The sequence below is a fragment of the Podarcis raffonei genome, chromosome 2 (assembly GCF_027172205.1).
Source record: "Podarcis raffonei isolate rPodRaf1 chromosome 2, rPodRaf1.pri, whole genome shotgun sequence".
Classification (NCBI taxonomy): Eukaryota; Metazoa; Chordata; class Lepidosauria; order Squamata; family Lacertidae; genus Podarcis; species Podarcis raffonei.
In genome coordinates this window covers 61,008,624-61,030,161 of record NC_070603.1, presented here as the reverse complement: position 1 = coordinate 61,030,161, position 21,538 = coordinate 61,008,624, and the positions used below count along the sequence as shown (strand labels likewise).

The 21,538-nt window shown below is 40.1% G+C and overlaps 1 long non-coding RNA gene across 1 annotated transcript in view; it reads left to right on the top strand.

Annotated features, from left to right (window-relative positions):
• Positions 1-496: 496 nt before the first annotated feature.
• Positions 497-21,538, top strand: part of LOC128407901 (uncharacterized) — a 101,317-nt gene continuing 80,275 nt past the window's right edge. Inside the window, exons 1-2 of the long non-coding RNA XR_008328930.1 lie at positions 497-563; positions 3,673-3,758. This is a non-coding gene — a long non-coding RNA (uncharacterized LOC128407901). The remainder of the gene's footprint in view (positions 564-3,672; positions 3,759-21,538) is intronic.

Here is a 21,538-nt window from a genome sequence, read left to right as displayed (position 1 = left end):
TGCATAACAGCTGAGGAATGGAGAACTGCTTAGACTCAACAGAACGTGTAACTCCATAGGAAAAAACTGTGTGATAATGGCAACTTCATAGTCTGCAGATGTGAATATTAATCTTTTAAATAACTGCTTAGCCTGCTGAGTGCCACTAATGCAGCTTTTGCAGAATGAAGTATTTGCTGTAGTGGGGCCAGTCCTTCTATTATGTGGCTTTTGACATGCTGATGTGTGTTCTTTTATTCTACTCTGTGGCAAGGGGCAGCAACCTCTATTAAATTCAGACATCTCCACCTGTGGGACTGTTAATTTGCAAATTGCAGGTGACACATGTAAATGCAGGACAGGGAAGGGAGGGAGACACTAATTTTAGGAGCTGAAAACTGGCAGATGTGGCATAATTTTGGGAGGTGGCATGATTGGCTTTGTGATAGGCACAAGGGACAACCAATCAGCTGCACAGGCATATTTTGCTGGAAACAGGAAGTACTGGTTGCCTTGACTAGTTGGTGACTATAGCACTATAGTGGGCCCTGCATGCTCTTCTTCTCTATGCAGGCTAAATATTGGTAAATATTTTATTTATTTCCTTGATAACTGGTGCAATGACAGTAGAAACCAACATGTTATGTGAGTGGGTATGTGCAGCAAGGCAACTCATGGGACAGCAGCCATTTCGAGATCAGTTGTAAGAATTGCAGTGAGAAGTATGTTTGTGCTCCACGTTTCTGTCTCCTGTGGCATAGCTTAATAAACTCAGTAGCAGCCAGTATTATTTAACAGGCATGGAAGTTTGGAGTGGATGCATAGACAAATCAAGTTTATTGTTTTGTAAATTGAGTCAGGTCAGGGATTTTTTTCCAGCAGGAACTTGCCAGAACTCAGTTCCTTCACCTCTCAGGTGGGCACCATTGCCATTCTAAGAGAACAAAGGAGGTGCTCATGGTGAGTTCTGGCATCTCTTTTTCTAGAAAAATAGCAATGAGTCAGGTAAACTTCAGGTGTGGCAAGAATTGAAGCCTGTTGATTCTCGCAGGCTTAGTTTTGTTGGTCTGCAGTGAGGCAGACCATATATACTATATCTTTAAAGAATGCCTGAAGTACAGTGGTACCTCAGGTTAAGTACTTAATTCGTTCCGGAGGTCTGTTCTTAACCTGAAACTGTTCTTAACCTGAAGCACCACTTTAGCTAATGGGGCCTCCTGCTGCTGCTGCGCCGCCGGAGCACAATTTCTGTTCTCATCCTGAAGCAAAGTTCTTAACCCGAGGTAATATTTCTGGGTTAGTGGAGTCTGTAACCTTAAGCGTATGTAACCTGAGGTACCACTGTATATTACTTCCCTCAAAAGAATCTGGGCACTGTAGTTTGTTAAGGGTTGCAGCAAATTGTCACCCTGTGAGGGGAAAACTGCAGTGCCTAGAATTTGTTGAGGGAAGTAGTGTGTTTCGCAACCTAAAAATACATGTTATGAGAAGAGAAAAGCAAGCCCAGGCACAAGTTTTCAAAGTTAACAGCCAGCCTCAGCAGTGGTCTGCGTCAATCTGATCTGGGAGTGGAACAAGTGAAAAGCTCCAGCCCAGGAGGGCAGGGCATCCACAGCTGCCTTGAGGGCAGTTAGGATCCTTGCAGGAGGGGATCGGCCAGCTACTTCCCCATGGCATCCATGCCAGAAGGAGGCACAGCTGCTTTTCTGCCTCACACTCACCAGTTAATGGCACACAGCTAGTTTGTCAGGAAAACGGGAGGCAATTAGGAAGCAACCCAGTCTTTATCCGGAGAATGTTCCTCTGCTTTTACGCTTTAAAGTTTAAATGCCCCTGAAGCACCAAGTGAAAAAGCAGTTGCTATGCCTCTCGCTCTGTTCCTCCACGGAGCACTTTGGCCACAGGCTATGAGCGAAATCCTGGGAGGCAGGTGTCAGAAAAAAGGCAGCAATCCTAAGTGTTTGTGTACAGCTCAGCATCAATCATCCTAGCAGCTTTTTAAAAGATGGAAGAAAGCTCCAGAGTGGGTCCAGTTTAGAAAATCATTTGTGTTGAACGGGAAGGGAGGGTTATCATTGTTATTTTTAAAGCCTACGTACTCTCATGCTTTTTTCCTGTAGGGGTTAGAAATGTGTGAGTTTCTCAAGATACTAAAATTCTGCACTGTTTGCTAGATTCGCGATCTACACAGCTTCCTAAAGCCATGGTTTTGAAGCTGTGAAGTATGTATGCAGACATTGTGAACTTGCATTGCATGTCATGGATAAATATGAAAACCACAAGTCTCTGGCTATGACTTCTCCTGGGGAAACTTGTGGCTGCAATATAAATGTTTGCAGTTTGTGCAGAACAGAGATAAGACAATTAAATATTTAGCAATCAATCTAGAAACCAATGTCCATTTCCTCATTTTGTGTTATTGTTGGTTAACCAGCTGTCCACTGGCTTCCTTGAAAGAACTCTCAATAAAAATCCCCCAAATTTAGAAAAATCCTATGAACAAATCTTAATTGGCATCAAGACGACCTTGGAATGCTTCTTTGTTAAGGGTACAGCATTGGAAGTTGAGAGAAAACATCACAAAGAGAGTGACACTGAATATGTATGAACTTGCAGACTGTAAAGAACTTCCTTCCATGGATCTGGGACTAACAGGTTAAATGGCACAATTGTTAGTCATTCCAGAACCTTTGTAAAAATATGAGTCAAAATTTGCTAAAAGTGATCCAGACATATGTTTTGTGTGCTAGAACTCTTTATTCTATGCAGATGTATTAGGGAGGAATCTTAGTGGAAGTCAGTGCAACTTATTTCTGGATAAACATATGTAGAAATGGGCTGGAAGAAGCTTTCTCTGAGCAGACACCTAGTAATTTATGTGCTATCACCTATTCAAGTTTTAGGGCTTTGCACTACATGAATGTGAATAAAGTTTAAACTGACAGGAGTAGAATCTATGTGCTTGCTTTAGCTCTAAGGTACTTATTCATATTGACTGGCAATTGCTATTATTTTGAGACTGCCTCAGTATAGGTCTGTCAGGGTTGCAGGAGAGTGATATTATTGCATATGCCTTTTCACAGCATCTATTTTGAATTTGGAGTATATCATTTATAAATAAGGCACCTTCACTCCTTCTTTTGAGTAGCTTGCTTATGATGTCTCCTACTCTTAACACTTGAACTAAATGGAATTGGGATTTAATAACCATAAAATTAATGGATCAATTGGTCTTAATATATATATTTAAAATTGGTGGTGATCCTTTTAAAAAAAATCAATATATAGTGGTGATGGGATGGATGTTTCTTTATAATTCTGTGTTTGAACAAAATAAGCATGAGATTTCTAGCTTCTTAAGTGCTGCCTCTGGCCATTCACTCTGCCTTACAAGCAGAGGTTATGATTAATGAGTCAACTGATAATGAAGGTATAAGTAGCAAAATGAGTGGTGTGCCTGGAGGCTGATCATCAAGAATTTCAAGTGTGGCTATAGCTAGTCTGTTGTATGACAGATTCCCATACTGGCATTTTAAAATTTATATGCAATAAAAGGTACCCACAAGCAATTAATAAAAACCATTGCCAATTTAAATCCTCAGGAAAAAAATATTAACCAGAATAGATATATATGGTTTGTGTGTGTGTAGCAAACTAGCCTATTCTTGAAAGGCATTATATCTATATATACAGAAACCCGACCTTTTTGCCTCGCTCTGAATTACTGTTAAAAGCCTTCTGGAGTAGCAGATGAGAAGGACAGGCTGGTGCTACAGTGGGTGAGTTTTCCACATTTATCTTTGTCATGTCTTCTCCTATGAATGAAGCAACTGTCACAATAGCTGCCATGTAGGAGCCAAAGGCAAGATGCACCATGTTGCTGGTGGTTCTGCTTGGCTAGTAATGTGCAGATTTTAGTTGCACTGGAAAAAGTGCCTCTGACGTGAATCAGAAATTCAGCTCAGGTGGAAGCAAGGCAACCAAGCACAGAACTGTCAGTGGATCCTTATGGGCATCTTGGCTGCAGTGGACAAGTAGGGTGTACTGGAATGGGGTGGGAAAGGAAGTTCTGTCATATGTCATTAGTTGAATTTTCTCCCCCTCTCCTTTTTATGCTTATCACTAATTATAGCACATATTACACAGAAAAGGAAAAATACTCTGTGCCGCTCTTTGTAGGCAAGAGTAAACACCAGTCTGTTTCAACAGAGCAACATCCTTCAAGATATGGGAGTGGTTAATCCTTGTTAGTTGTTAAGTAAGACATACATAAGAAGAACACATAAACATGTTTTTCAGAGATAAACTCTTATGTATTTATTTTAAAAAAATTATAAAGCACTCAATATACATCTAAGCAGTGAACTGGATCATATAAAAATACATAAGATATAAAGAAATCATAGAAATATTGTGTTATAGATAGTAATGGTTGCAAACTAAAAGCAACAATTCTGCTGGGGACCTGATTAAAAGGAGAGGTTTTTCAACATGTGTCTACAACACAGAGTAGAAGACACCTGTCTAATTGCCAAAGGGGCAGAATTTCAAAATGTTGGTGCAAGCGCACCCTGAACATGTTGGTGCAAGCACACCCTGAACATGTGGCACTGCCAGTAACTAGCACTAGCCCCTGGACCAATCAAAATATACATGATCAGCTGTGTGATTAAAATATAGATTATTTAAAGCATTAATTTTGTACATTAAATAGAGAGTTATGCTAATTAAAGTTAATCAACTGAGAATGGAGTCAGACCAACATAAGCAAGCAGTTACAGCGAACAGCGCTCATATGTGAGTAGTAAACATTAAAATGAACAGTTACTGGCTTTAAGCCTTAACTGAAATAGCTGAAAATGAGATCAAACAACAACTAAAATACGCCATACATAAAAGAGAATAGTAAATGTGTGTCAATGTGGCTTTGACTGCACAGCAGTACAGGAGGTGCCAAGCGAAGAATGCATATGTTGTAGGCCTGGTGAACACATTTGCTATCACTGTGACAATTAAAGGCCTACATCTCTTTCCCATTGTGATGCATTTAAAAAGGACCATGACTATACATGGGTTTTGTGGAATACTTGACATTAGAAACCAGTGGTCAAGTGATATGGACATCCACTAAAAACTAGAGAGTAAGAACAGGACTTCAGTTCTTTCTTTCCTGTTTGATGGCAGTAGAGCCTTTAGGCTGCAGTCCATACACACACAGTAAGTCTATTGGAACTTACTTCTGAACAGGTATGTATAAAATTGTTAGTCTCTTGTCTCTCCACCACAAGATGGCACCAGTACACAATAGCTACACCTGCTGGATAGATTTTTTTTTGAAGTAAATGGTCAATTTATCACTCTTCTGTCTACGTGGAACTGTTTCTCAGTGTTGTTTTTGTATTTATGAATAATAGGATTACTATTATTATTATTTCATAACATGATAGCTGATGGCAAAACCAGCTGGGTGAATATTGTCCTGCTAGCACATGCCACATTGCTCTGCATCAAAGGCTACTCTGGAAATGCATAATGAACAGCTAAGTGACACTAATTAGAGCCTAAAACCATCATCATCATCATCATCAAACCTTTATTGGCATCACTTATAAACACTCAGAATAAATAGGCCAGTGCGATCTTGTCACCATTTCAACAGTACAGTCATTTGCCAAAGGGAAGAAGAGGGCCTAAAAAGCTGTGTGGCAGTGTTATTTCTATAGTTTACATTGTTGGGACTAACTCTGGGCTTGTCTCTTAAGACCTGTTTGGCGCACATCACAAATCATGAGGACGTGCCAAAGATCAAAGCGTAAGGAAAACCGAAGTCCCCTACATCTAGAGTAGTGATGCTAAAATGGCAGATCTTCATTTTTATTCTTTACAAGACAGTAATCATAGAAGCAGTTATTCTACAGCTTCTGTCTGAACCCCTTTTCAGTGTCCCCACTCAAATTTCCTATTGCTTAGTCCTTTTAAAACTCACATGTATTGGCTTCAGATTTGTTCCCAGCTCCATTCCGCTTTGGCTTCCTGGGTAGGGATCAGCATGGACAGGTCATTTGGTCCACTTTTTTGCGAACCCAATATGACACGCGCAGGCTTGCTGTCAGTCAGATTATGCACTGTTCCTGATTTCACGATGCAGTTTCAGTCCCCAAAAGTGTACACAAAAGCATGTATTTTATGTGAAAAATGTGTTCAAAATGCATACAATTTGTGTGTGTATTTTTGTGCATGCTCTTTTAGAAAACACACACACACACACACACACAAAATGGGGCAGAACTGTGAGCATTAGTGAAACTGACAAGGAACAGCTAAAAGCTGGTTCTTTCATCTCTATTCCTAGGTCATCCCACCATTCCCCAACCTGATGTAGCACGGTAGGAGAGTAAGCATACAGAAGTCTTCTTAAAAATCTGTTTGAGGCAGTAAGCTTCACAGCCTTATTTGTGCTCCCCGTGATTAATTCTGTAGATGCTGCGAATCCACGATGCATGCCTGCAGATACTTAATCGTGCCTTCAAATGTTTTGGCATCATTGTGCCCATGCCAAGAATAAAAATGTTTATTCATAAGTGTATGTACATCATAGGGAGAAGGTACTTTCATGTGCATGCTGTGCTTGCTTAATATGTCTGAACAAAGCTGCATCTTGAATACTGTGCATGTGACAGGCCTTTTTTGTTTGCTATCAGATCAACGTTTTTAGGATATTTCCTTTTCTGTGATAAATCTTGAACATGGTCAAGAATAAATTTAGGGTCAAAATATGTTACAATAGCTAAATGCTAATAGTCTCCTTTTTGCAGAGCTTCTTCAGGACTGGGTGGGATTCACAGCATTAAAATTAATATCTTACCCAGACTGAAATATGTCCTTAGGGGTCTCCCTTTTACCAACCCCACCAAATACAAATTGACCAGCTATTTAGAAATTCTGTCTGGGGGCCATAGAACAGGCCATGCTTGGAATATGCCAAGATACTGCTCGCAGTGACAAAAGGTGAAATACTATGAAATACCACAGTTGGCATGGGATAAAACTGGGTAGCCTAGCCCTACTGCAGAGCTGAGTAGCACTAAGCTTTGAGCATCTGAGGCACCCCACAACAGCAGCATATTGGGGTCCCAGAAAGGTTCCCCTCCAAATCTGAGGGCAACACTATCTAAGAACCAGAAATCACTGGAGATGCATGCTAGCTATCTAAAACAGAAGCTCTATATCACTTCTTCTCTCCCCGGTATGGTTTCTTAATACAAAATATGTGATGTGACCAAATTTCATATCCACTGATCCAGGCAAATGACAGTCAGTAAAAAGGTACGCAGGTCAGGGAAAGTTGTAGTGTGGTTACATCAAGGTGCAGCAATACCAGCAAGCTGAACAGCATTTCTGAAGTCTTCACTTTGATCTAACGAGCTCAGTTTAGTTCTGCTCTAATTGATAAACGGATGGATTTGGATACTCTGGTGACGGTGAAATTGTCCAGAACGAAGATGAAGCTGAGAAATCAGTTTTTCAAGTGGGAGCATGAGAGGTTAGTTCTCAAATTTAGTATTTCTCCCATGGTGTTCTGCCGGATACACTGCGTGACAAAAAGGTGATATATATAAATTCTGGAGATAAGTATAAAAATAAGGAGAGCTGGTAGATCTGCATGTAAAGTGGGTTTCTCATTTCCATTCATATTGTTGGGGATATAGTTGGAGGTCTGTGGCTCAGGTGAAACATACGACAAGTCTTCCGACATCCATCCTAATTCAGTATGTTTTTGCATAGTTTCATTGGTTCTTGAGTCCCTGCAATTACACAATTTGTTTTACTCAGTGGTTCAAAATGCCCCCCCCAGCCAATCAGTGCTGTTAATGATTTAAACTCCTGCTTTTGGTTTGATATGTAGCCTCAAAAAGATGTGTTTTGAAGTCTCAGTGATCAAAAATGTCATGCTGTGGGAATTTGACCCTTGACAGAGTGGGATTAATCATCATGTCAGTGGATCTGGAGATTTATTTACGCATCACCCACAGGTCTTCCTCCTATTTTTGTATTTTTTGTTTGTGTGTGGCTGGTAGGGTTTTACAGTGTGATTCACAAATCATCTACAGTTGCCTTACACGCATTTAAACTGTTCTAGTCCCTTTGAATTTATCTGGTTGTTGTTAACTTGCTTCAGTTCAAGGATGCTGATTTAAATAGTTGTGAATCACAGAATCATGTTCCTTGTCTTTTCAGCCCAATTGAATTAATGTATTAGCTTAAAACTGATTGTAGGCCAACTTAATGACCCTGTGGCAGATGCACCTACACCTTGGACCTTGCACTTAATGGTATTTTTTTAAAAAACCCCATCAAAGTGGGCTCTTGTTTTTAGACAGCATTGATTAACTTGTGAAATATGTAATTAACATTTCTCTTCTTACATATCACAAGCAGTTGTAAATTATGTAACAACAAAAAGCCAAAAGAAACAGTTGACCAACCCTGATAAAAATACAAATATTATGAGCATGTGCAGATATTTTATGCTCACCTAAGCAAAGCAGTAGCATGACTTCAGGAATAAAATGGAGTTTGGTTCTGCTGCCTTAACGCTAAAGACATTGACTTGGGAATAAGCACCATTTTGTTGTAGGAAAGGATAACATATTTAAATGAAAAGTAATAAAACAAGCATTTGTAACTATGTACATGGCTGGCAGGACGCCCCTTGTCTATAAAATGTTTTATGCTAGGTTTAGCACAATGATTTAGCTGTCTTCTCCAAAAAGTCACTTCCTTTACCACCACCAATAAAACATATTTTCTCCAAATAAACTGAAGTGGTTTTGCAGTAGTGGACTTTTTGAGCCCTCAAAGGTTTTCCTCCCAGGATATCTCTAGTTTTATCTGCAGTTGCAGAAATGGCCAGATTCAGCACAGAAATACAGTGCTTTCTTGTGAAGTATTACATTTCTATTGTAATAGTATTGAACAGCAGCAAATTTCATTCAGAAACCAGTTCATAAGTTCAACAATACAGTATCTTTATATGTGCCAGTTAACCGTTTTCTGTTGGTATGGGACCCAAATTTCTTTGTATTTGAGGAAGGTCAGATGGTTTAATTGATTTATAAGGCTTCATATTAGACTCTTGTGCTTATGTATAGTTTATCCAATGAATACAGAGTGATGCTGTGATCTACTTGGGTTGGTATACTTATAGTTGAACTGGTTGTATCCAGAGATTAAGAGCTGTTTTTTCCACTAACTTCCCTTCATGGATGCCATCTCCATAGAGGAAAATGTGTGCATATTACGATGGGGTAGTTCCTTTGTCTTGAATATTAGACTTGGCAAATGATATACACAGTAGCTACCCAGCCCATGGATACACATGGTAGAAAGGCATATATATCCTGAATTGCAAACAATATAATATATATATTTTTATTCTGATAAGTTCCACTTTTTGTTGTAGCCCCAAAGTTCCTTAAGTGCAACATGATGGCTCAACTGTTTTATGGATCAAGCTTTTGCATGACTTACTGCATGCACCAAAAATCAAAAGAGGGAGGCATTGTTTTAAAGCAAAGCAGTGGTTATTTCTAATCATTTTGAGAACTGTGTGCAGTGACTTTTGTCCTTTTCACCAGTAAACTTTTGCTAAACCAATCCTGTGACAAACACTATATCCTAAATCATCACCTTCCATTTTTCTCCAGTGAACCACATAAATCATTTACCAGCCTACTCCTGCATGGCCCAAATCATTTTGAAGTTTATTACCATTGCCTCTTAAATTGACAATGATTCGCCCCTCCACTTTGTGCCATTATCCTTTTCTTTATCACCTTGCTACATATTTTTTTTCCAGACCACTGACACAAAAAGTGAATAAAACCAGCCTCGATAGTAATCTTTATAACATTTTCCAAGAGAGCAACTTTCATCCCCCAAATGCAACGGAATGAATGTCAAAGAGAAGGTGGACTGGATCCTGCCATGCTTAAAAAAATCGGTTCACTGGAAACTCTAGGTTTAAACAAAAATGTGTGATAAATTTATGTTACACAGAAATTAAATAGATGTGGGACTTGGGAAAGTCAATTTGGGTTTCAGTTACACTTTCTTGGTTATTGTTTGCAGTTTCTTCTGAGCATGGGAAGTAATGCTCTGTTCTCCTTGTAAAGTCAATCGGATTCTGTGTGTGGAAGCAGACAGAGAAACTGAATGCTGGTTGAGGAAGATCAGGAAGGCCAGGGAGAGCAATGAGGCAGTTCTTTGAGGGAATGCTTGCTGCCTGAGCCCAGTAACAGAAGCAGGATTTGCTCATAGCTTCTGACTCCCCAGAAGCAGCCTGATGAAGGGTTTGGACATGGGGAAGATAGGGGCTGCTTTCAGGTGCACATCCTGCTCCTATCCCTGTCTGCAGTCTTTACCACTCTTCCACTTCCCAGTGGGGACTTGTGTTCCTGCTTCCTTCATATCTGTCAACTTGTCCTTATACTGTTGTATTTCAGAACTTTTTCTATTTAGATTACTTCAAGGGAAATTCGTACAAGGCTGATGTCACAATAGTCACTCAGAAGCTATTATTTGATTGATTGTCTCCCCTCCCGAAACAGGAGGGATGATGAGGGGCCAGCTGTCTTAAGTCTGGCATTGCCCCACCATCTCTTCAGCCTTGGAATGTGCCGTCTGTAATTTTAGTGACTGAATTTGAAGAGTGACATCTGCAAGTACCCAATGCATTTACTGAGACATGCTTTCCAATCCATTCTGCTAAAGAGCCAGGGGGCTGCTTTGGTATACACACTGCCATGCTGTAGAGGCAGAGGCACGTGGCCAATTGGACATTATAGCACACACTAGCTATAACGGCTTAAATCAGGTAACTTCTTAGGCTTGGAAACTGGGCAAGTCACACTATAGCTGGTTACAGCTGCACAGTCCAGGATTGTGCTGCCAGTTTATACGGAAAGTGACGCAGTTATGCCATCACACATTATGCTTTTTGCCAGCTGAATCTAAGATCCTTATTACCACCTGCTGTTACAATGCAAACAACTTTCGGGTATGAGAATGGGACTAAAGATTAGGGAGAAAATAAACACACATATCAAGAAGCACCCAGTCGACATCCAATGCAATTAACAGCATTAATGATTAGGAAGTTGATAATTTTATCATCCACTCCTCCTCCATGAGCTAAGGTTTGTGTTCATGGGATTTTTATTTCAAGTTATTTATGGTTTAGGTGATAGCATCCTCATTTCCCAGTGATTAAGTGAAGATGTGGCTTGCTGTTACATTCAGTTGAAATGGACATTGCTTGAGACTTCTGCTAGCCCCTTCAACTGATATTTTTTTAAAAATGCATGTACATTTCATTTTGAAACCACTCTGATATTTTATTTTTTATTTTACATCAGTCAATCAACCTTTATTAGCATATAGAGAAAACTGTATAAAAGTCAACAAAGAAAGTTTGGCATCTGTTCATAGGAGGAGATACTATGGGAGAAAACCATATAGGCCTAGCAGGATGAAGAAGAGCCAGTCTTATGACAACATAGCTTTAGTCTGCTACTTCCTCCATGCTATCATGCCTGCAGCTATTCAATAAAAAGGAAACCCTTTGGGAATCAGAACAATTTGACCACTCCTTCAGCATGGGGCTCAAACATTTGTTGCAGATTACTACATAAAATAGACAGTGGAGTTTATTTTACATAAACTTTGTCTCGACAAGTATAACGATATTTGGAAAACGTTTATAAAAAATATAGTAGGTTATAAATACAGTGGTACCTCGGGTTAAGTACTTAATTTGTTCCGGAGGTCTGTTGTTAACCTGAAACTGTTCTTAACCTGCGGTACCATTTCAGCTAATGGGGCCTCCTCCTGCCGCCGCGCCGCCGGAGCACGATTTCTGTTCTCATCCTGCAGCAAAGTTCTTAACCTGAGGTACTATTTCTGGGTTAGCGGAGTCTGTAACCTGAAGCGCCTGTAACCTGAAGCGTATGTAACCCGAGGTAGCACTGTAACCATCTATCTATTTGAATAATAATAACATTTACATACTTACATACCAGACAAACATATGGAATTGTTGTTGTTTGCCTATATAGTGATGTAATATGCCTTTTCTTTTCTTTTCTTTTTCTTTACTGTATTCTCTCCCCCCCCTATATTCTGTTCAATTGAAATATTCTCAATAAAAATTAATAATAAAAAGTATGGTCATAATTTCTGTATACTTGGATTATAATTCATGTGATATAATGTATGAAAAAATTGGAAATGTGAATTGCTGAATATTTAATTGATTTGGCACATATCATAAGTTTAGACATATCATTTTCCTACATTTATAAAAAGGGATTCAGATTTAAAGTAGAAACCAGAGAGATGTTCGTACTGAGTTAATAATGTTTTAATCTTAGTGATAGATGAGATTGGATCTGAAATCAAAAGAACTCTATTATCTGCAAATAAACTGATTTTTATGTTGTGCACCAGAAACTTCATAGCCCTCAGTTTCTGAATCCTCCCTCACTGATGTTGCTAGAGGCTCCATTGCATGAGTAAAAAACAATGGTGAGAAAGGACATCCTTGTTTAGTACCTAGAGCCAGTGTGGTGTAGTGGTTAAGAGCGGTAGTCTCGTAATCTGGGGAACCGGGTTCGCGTCTCTGCTCCTCCACATGCAGCTGCTGGGTGACCTTGGGCTAGTCACACTTCTTTGCAGTCTCTCAGCCCCACTCACCTCACAGAGTGTTTGTTGTGGGGGAGGAAGGGAAAGGAGAATGTTAGCCGCTTTGAGACTCCTGAAGGGGAGTGAAAGGCGGGATATCAAATCCAAACTCTTCTTCTTCTTCTATTTTCATTTTAATATTGATCTTACATTTTCTTAACACACTAATATTGGATATATCACTGCAACAGGTATTGTATACGAACTTAGTTCTCTGGCTTTGCAGTCTATGTCACATTATTACAGTGGGTCCAAGGGTATCACACAACCTAAAATATTTTCTAGTGACATATATAATTTCCCTCCAATATGCTTTTGCTAAAGAATAGATGTACCCCTCGGGAGGGTGCCCTCCCAGGCACGGGATAGCCGCTCAGGTGCCCAGAGCGGCGTGCAGGCCCTGCAGCCGGGGACAGAGCAAGCTGGCGGACATTTGGTGTGTCGCCCGCCCGTGACTCCCAAGCCTCCCCCAAGCTGTCAAAACATATGGGGAAGGGGGGAATGCTGCCGGCAAAGTGGCACAGCTCCCCCCTTACCACAATGGCTCGGGGTAGGCTTGGGAGTAGTGGGCGGCATGCCAAATGTCACCCCCTCAGTGGGGGCACCCGGGGTAGTCCGCCCCCACCGCCTCCCCTTCCTACGCCCCTGGATGTACCACATATGGAAAATATCTGCCCATTTTAAAGTTTTCAGCAAAGGTGCTATGTCTGCAATTGATTTTGCTTTTCTTGGCTGGAGTAACATACCATTTAAATACCATTTTGAAGTAATTTTCTCTAATATTCATATTTAATGAGTAACTATGTTCTAGGTTTCATAAATATTCCCATAGATGCATATGAATATTGATGCTAACATCTTGGGCCCATCACACTATAAACTCGTTCACTTCTTCTAACTCTGCTTCATATTGAAGCAATACATTATTATGTGGAAATTAATTTTAAAAACTTTGTGCTTTTGAAGTCTTAAAGTCAGGATTATCAGATATAAATACAACAAGCAACATTGCTGGACATAGCCAACTGAGTCATACTCAGAGTCAGTCCATTAAAACCAACAGACATTGATTTCAATGGGTCTACTGTGGGTATGGCTAATATTGAAACCACCCTTTATATTTGCCTTCCCTGCACTAATATAAAACATTTTTTATTTTTTTACTAATGGTGGTCTTAATCAATTACCTATAAAGTAAGGCTTAAAAAGCAAACTTCAGTATTGTTTAGGCAATACTGTGTTGGTCCAGAAGCTGATGCTCAGCATCTGCAATAAAACTGTAATAGTTTATGCTTTTGGATAGCAGTGACTTTAGCCTGAAACTGCATTCCAGCACACTTACCTAGGGACTCAGCTACATTCGTAAAGATAAAGCGCTCTATATGCGTTATAACACTGTGACACCAGATGGTGCTGTGGGTTCCTGTCTTTCACCAACGGGATTTCTCTGCATGAAGTTTACAGCACGTTTAACTGAATCGTTTTTTTGATGTGTCTAGATCCAACCTAGGAGTAAATCTAACTGAACTCAGGGCATGTTTCTGAGTAGATGTGCACACAACTGCATTTTAAACTATGTTCCAGTTTTTCTATTTACTAGTTCTTAATTATTTAGAATCTACCGTTCTAACATGATGTCCTTATGACCTAAGTCTAATTATTCAGCTTTACTACCATTAGGATTTTAAGCTCTGCAAATTCCATTGACATTTGGATTGAGATGTCAGTAATGAAGTCAAAATTATTAAGGTTTTGCTATTGTTTGGAATATTTGTTAGCTCAGTTTGGGGCAAAAGAGATGTACCACTCCCCCAGGCCACTGGGTAATGTTGCCAGATACGCTAAAATTAATTAAGCTGATTCTGGGTTACAATTTTAATTAGTTTGAAGTGGGAAAATTAAACAAGCAGAGTTTTCTGTTTTAGCATCTGTAATAGCTCTGAATGTTAATATGGTGAATAAAATTCCAACTTCAGCCTTGAAACCATTGTAATAGATTAATTTTGGGTAAGCCCACCACAGGAGCTCACAGGGATAGTGTTTGTGGCGAAATTGGAAAGAGTTGGAAGAGAAAGAAAATGGATAAGAAAAAACAAAGCCAAAGAAACAAAAAGGAAACACTGGTCTATAGTGGACAAGCAAGTCATTTCTAGGGAATGTTTTTAAACCAGTGTCTAAAGAGCTACTTCAGAGTCAACCAGAAGTGTGTGCATATCTAATGTTAGATATGACTTTCCCCTTCTTTGAACAAGAGACTGTTGTAAACTGTTCTTGAAACTTTCCACACTGACTTTTACAGGCAGGGGGACAAGTCTAAAGGGCCCATGGCCTCATGGAACTCTTTGTTTGGCTCTTTAGTTACCTAAAGCCCTTAGTTCTATAACTTTTGTCTATTTATCTTGTTTCCCCCGGGAAGATAAGTGCCACTTCAAACTGGGATAGCAGTTCTAAGTTTGAAGACTTTGTACGTCATCTGTAACCATCCTGCACAGCAGTTGTGTGCACACTGATTTTGCTGTCTGCACATGCGCAGGGAAGTCATTTGTCAGTTTTTCAGGGAGTGGCAGTGCAATCAGATAGACATACAACACACACACCACAGTCTATATGCGGCTTGTGCTGTTTTTCAACCTGCTATCTGTGCAGGACACTCATTCCATATCAAGTGGTCCCAGGTGAATCAGTAAAATAAATTACATTGATAGAAAATGAATGTTCTTGCCTCTATAGCACTCCCACATGATATTTGCAAGAGTAGCACAGGTTGAATTGGTTTTGAATAATTCACATCAACGTTATTTGCCCACCTGTTCCTATCAGTGTTTGGAGCAGATGTTCGTTGTGTGAGCTGAAAGTTTCAGAACACAGTGTGCTGTTATTTCCTGGAAAGTTAATAGTTCCACTTTGATTTGTCAAGAAGGAATTAAGATTCTCAACCCTCCCACTTATTCCTGGCCTGAGTTTTTTTCCAATCTGCATATATTGTCAATTCTGCATGTGGTTGTCTTGTCCTTCCTCTGGTTGGAAAGTTTCTCTTCTTGAGATATTTCTTGCTCTGTTAGAGAAAGCAAATTAGGTTTCCAGTACTTGTTTTAAGCAGTATATTTCCTCGCCTCTTCATTTGATAATTGAGGTTGAGACTTGGGAAACTTTTATTAGCAATTCATTATTTGGAATTCACTTCAACCATGTTGCAGCATGGTGATTATGTAAATCTAGATATGAGGGCATACATGATGTATTTCATTCATATACATGACCCTTGGCTGTGCCCCTGCTCACTCTGCTTGCCACTCCCTACTCCACATTCATCCCCTAGAGTCTCCCATTCCCACCCAGGCAACTACTAAGTTGTCTTTTCCCCTTTCCAGCTGCATTTCTGAAGCTACACCTCTCTTCTACAGCCCTGTTTTACACCCATTTTCAACTTCATCTCACATCCATGCCTCTGATCCGCCTTCTTTTCCGCAGCACCCCTCACACACAGACCACCCCATCTTCCTCCTCCCCAGATGTTGAAACTATTAGACATCCAAGGCTGGAACTCACTGGAACTCATTTCTGGCACCTCTCAAGTGGGCACCATTGCCATTGTAAGAGAATAAGGGAGGCATTCATGGTGAGTTCCAGCACCTCTTTTTCTAGAAAAATAAAACTGTAGACACCCCTTTTACCTGCCCAGCTATGAAGCCATCATAGCCTCCTATTCTGCAGCACCTTTCATACCACCACTTTCATCTTCAGCCATTACTGATTGGAGCCCGCCATGTTCCAACATTATTTGCTTCATTTAAAATACCTTTAGCTTTCAGAAGTGATGTTATTATAATAAACTGTGTGCTTTTGGGAATGTATTTTAGATTACTGAGATATCAGAGTGCACAATATAGATTTACTGTACTCTTTAATTTAAGGTATGCAGCAGTGTGTGGGTGGGTTTATCTATATACAATTCTTGCTGCTATCCAAAGCATCCACTGTTTTGGTAATTTAGTCCAAAATCCTGAAATTGCTGTATGCAAAACAAAACAAACCATCTATTAGTAACAGAGAAGGAAATTGCTCCTCAAACTTTCAGAACTAGTTTTGTAATAGCTGTGGACGGGGATTTTGCACACAGGTCACAATGGAATGGTGCTGGTTTGCGATATTGCTAGAGGCAGAGGTACCACTGTATGGCCCTGTGGGATTTGACATCTTTCTGCAGGGCCTGCAAGACAGAGCTGTTCCCCCTGGCCTTCGGCTTAGACTCACTCTGACCCTTTATATGGAATTTGGTATATAAATTTTCCCTTGGCTTTTTTGCTGGCCCATGTAGGACCAGCATGGATAGCTGGCTTGGGTGAATATCTGATGTTTCTTCCCTTTATGGTCTTGATTTACGGGCTACTACTAAAATGAGTCTGTATTTTAAGAGGTATTTTAAGCCGTATTTTAATTAACTGTTTGTTTGTTTGTTTGTTGCTGTTGTTTTCCCTATTACGTTTTATTGTAATTCATATTTGGTGCTAGCCGCCCTGAGCCCGGCCCTGGTCGGGGAGGGTGGGGTATAAATAAAAAAATATTATTATTATTAAATGTTAGATACCACACCATGCTTCTTCTTTTTTTTTGGTCTCTATTTCTGTTCACTGTCTTGAGCAGTTGTGGGAAACCTTCCACCCTCCTGATGTTGCTAAACTGTAACTCCCATCAGTTCCAGTAAGCATGGCCAATGACCAGGGATGATGTGAGTTGCATTTCAGCAACACCTGGAAAGCCAAAGGTTCTCCACTCCTAGTCTAGATCTTGTCTCAGGAACAGGACCTGAGCCCCTCCCTCGTTCAGTGGAGGCTTTAAGTTAGGATTTAGATGGTGACAGCAGTCACAAAATTAAAAGACGCCTGCTTCTTGGGAGAAAAGCGATGACAAACCTAGACAGCATCTTAAAAAGCAGAGACATCACCTTGCCGACAAAGGTCCGTATAGTTAAAGCTATGGTTTTCCCAGTAGTGATGTATGGAAGTGAGAGCTGAACCATAAAGAAGGCTGATCGCCAAAGAATTGATGCTTTTGAATTATGGTGTTGGAGGAGACTCTTGAGAGTCCCTTGGACTGCAAGAAGATCAAACCTATCCATTCTTAAGGAAATCAGCCCTGAGTGCTCACTGGAAGGACAGATCGTGAAGCTGAGGCTCCAGTACTTTGGCCACCTCATGAGAAGAGGAGACTCCCTGGAAAAGACCCTGACGTTGGGAAAAATTGAGGGCACAAGGAGAAGGGGACGACAGAGGACGAGATGGTTGGACAGTGTTCTTGAAGCTACCAGCATGAGTTTGACCAAACTGTGGGAGGCATGGGGGTCACGAAGACAGGAGTGCCTGTCGTGCTCTGGTCCATGGGGTCACGAAGAGTCGGACACGACTAAACAACAACAACAAGCTACAATAGGATTGTAATAAATTGCCTTTGTTGGATAAACAACTTTTTACTTTCTTTTATGTAACTACCATGTCTTTACTTGTTTACATTTTAACATTGAATACAATTACCTGAATGAGAAGCCTTGAGTTGATGAATCTGCCTAGCTTGGATTGATTTCACTCAATGCTTGAGCTACTCGACCATGCTGAAAGGAGACACAGGAGGAAAGGTATGGATTGGGTTCTCACCTTAGCATACCAGAGAGCTTGCTAAAAGTACTTCCCCCCCTCTCAGATAAATTATCATAGCTTTAAAGTCCCTTCTGCCTGGGAAGTAATGGAAATCAAAGGAGCAGGTGGTAGCTGCTTTTATTAGGGGGGTGCACTGCATCTCTGCTGGGAGTGCCTCTCAGTTCATTACACTGCTAGATTATCAAAGTAAGCATGCAGAAAGCCTAGATATGGTCCCACTTTGTGAAATTGGCATAGCTACAAATACTCTGGCCTACCTTACTATTTTGGACAAAGTGGAAGAAAGCCTGCTCTGTGAATGCTGGAGTAGCACCTGGCTTTGCAGAAAGCACTATTGATTTGTATCAAGTTAGTACTATATTCTAAATCTTGACTAATGATAATACTGAGAGGCTTTAGCTTACAGAGAAGGTTTTTATGTTACGAATGAAGGTCTTTAGTATACCTAATTTCTTTCCTTTACAACTCAGTCAAAGATAAGGATGGTGTCATTGTTTGGATGTATTTCATGCCTAGATAGACTTTATCGTTCTTGGTAACGTTCAGCAGTTCTTTCTCTCTTTTCCAAAGGTTGTTTTTCCCACTCCCCACCCCCACCCCATTTTTGCTTGGGAACCAAACTTCTGATGTTTAATTGGCTGCAGTAAAAGGGAAAGATGAATGCTTGCCAAGGAATATATAGACTGTTTGGGCTCCCTCAGATTGCTCACTTCGTTGTTGTCCATTGTGCAGCTTTCTCCGACTACTTCTATATTTGCATGCACATGCAGCATTGCAGGCCTCAGGGACAATAGGGCTGTTCAAGGCTTGATAAAGTTTTTGTTTTCTGTAAAAACAAAACATATACCAAGCCTGTAGTGGTCCCCTCAGATTTGCAGAGTGTGCAACAGGCAACAGATGCTTTTGTAAAACCAAAACCTAATTAAGCCCAGAGCAGTCCCTCAGGCACGGAAAACACAGATTTCTGGATTGCTGTGATAACCTGTGTTGGATTTTAAGTGGTGGAACATATTTGTTTTGTTTTCCTTCAGTACAGCCCTAAGATGTAAATGTTGACCCTCCTTGACCAGAGGGACACAGACAAAGATCTTTCTGTGTATCAGAGTGTTCCTTAAATGGTACTAACTGAGCATGTAGTATTTCCTTACATCATGGCATTGGCTGTTCTTCATCACTTTCCAGCTGAAAATGTTGGCATTTGTTGCAGGCATGGAATTCTGAGTTGTTTCGTTTAGCAAACATGAAGCATGTACTGTAGGCTTAAAGAGCTAGATTTAGCAAATGCCAGAAGAAGATAAACTGGCTTTTGAGGCAGTTTTGTAGAAAATGTATCAGGCTGACTTTTAACAGGGGCTTGATGCACTTTTCTTTTGCTGTGGCTTCTGAATGAGCAGATGCTTTTGTAATAGCATACTATATACTTAGCAACACCATTTTGTTGCACATTCTGGATAGGGTAGGAAATCTGAAATAGAGGTATGACGTGACATTGCCACCCCATTTGTCACTTTTCCCCAGTGTTATCAAAGAACCATTAGTGAGCACTCTTTGGGTTTGGTCAGTCAACCAGCTACAAATCCACTGAATAGTTACCTCATACAGCCCATCTTTTGCTGAGGAACAGAGCTACCATTTTGGCAGCTATGCCAGAAGACAATTATTTGAGACCCTAAAATTTAATAGACAGTTTTTTATACAACCAACTGTTCAGGACCTGCTGGCGGACAGCGATGATCAAATTACTTTAATAACGGCTGAATTTTTAAGTGCTGTCCATGAAGAAAGAATGGGCCATGATAAAGAGACTTAGTGGTTTTTAATGGTAGGTGATGTTGCTGTGTTGTATTATATTATTTATGTACATTGATTTATTTTTTGGAGTTAAGAATACGACTGGGATAAATTGTGTTCGCTGAGCCCGTATTTTATACAGTCTGTATATGATGTTTGTTTGTTAATGTGAGGTGTGATATGCCTAATAAAGGATTTTGAATTGAATTGAACAGAGCTACCATGATTACCTCCAAGTCACATCTCAACAAGGTTCCACAGCATAATCCTCTGTCTAGATTCTGGCACAGTTGTCCACAAAGGACTGGAAAGGACCAAATAACTTTGGGCTTCTGCAGTCATAGTGGTCAGGGCATTTTTTCTTCCTGTCTGAAGTAGAGTAAGCATAGTGATAACTTTCACTAGATTTGTTTCCTAGATACAGATTTTTGAAAGCTGCAAGGATCTTCTTGTTGGGGGAAAAACAAATTAATTTACTTGTTTTTCACTGGTATAGTATGGCTATAACATTTAGCTGCCAGTCTTGTTTTTGAAATGTGTTGCATAGGTTAGCTTTTTAAAGTCATGGATTCAGAAAGAAATCAATGTAGGGGACATGAAGTGTTTACTAATGGCTATATGTCTTTCATAGAAACTTTGTGTGGCTTTTCAGAGCTCCATCTGAGTGCATAGAAGGCATGATTGTATGCACTCAGCAGAACTGTGATAAATCCATCCATAGTTAACTGAAGCTGTGTAGAATATTCGAGGTCAATCTTTTTGACAGAGTTCAAAAAGCAAAAGTAATTGGTAGTTTGGGGCAGAGCTGAAACTTTTATGTTTCCAAAGACTCCTGATGTCATTTCAGAAACTTCTTATGATCTGGTCTACAATATTTTCCTGGTCATTATGAAATTGATTCTCACACTAATGGTGGTTTATGATACTATACTGTATGAAGATGAATTTACACAGTAACTTGTGTGACTCTGTTTTTCTGAACCCAGATTCCACTGGGCGTGTGACAGGTTACCTGAAGTGTTTTTCATGAATACAAAGTATAATTTGGTTAATGATTACAAACCTACTTATGCTTCCTCTCAGCCTGGCTAAGTTTTGGAATTCTTCTTCCCTTCCCATGGCTAAAGAACAGTAAGATGCATTTTCTAATTGTGAGTGCTCCTTTGTTTCAGTCCAGTTGACCTAGTTATAGGGATGTTAAATTGAAATGAACTGATATGATCTGTACCCCACTCTTATTAGGCGCCCACCACTAAGCCTGCCTGCCATTGGCCAATTTGGCAGGCAGGCTTGGATTCAACTTCCTGGCTGGAGAGGAGGCTACTGTTTCACAAATCAAGGAATTAAATAGATTTTTATATGTTTTGCTGGGC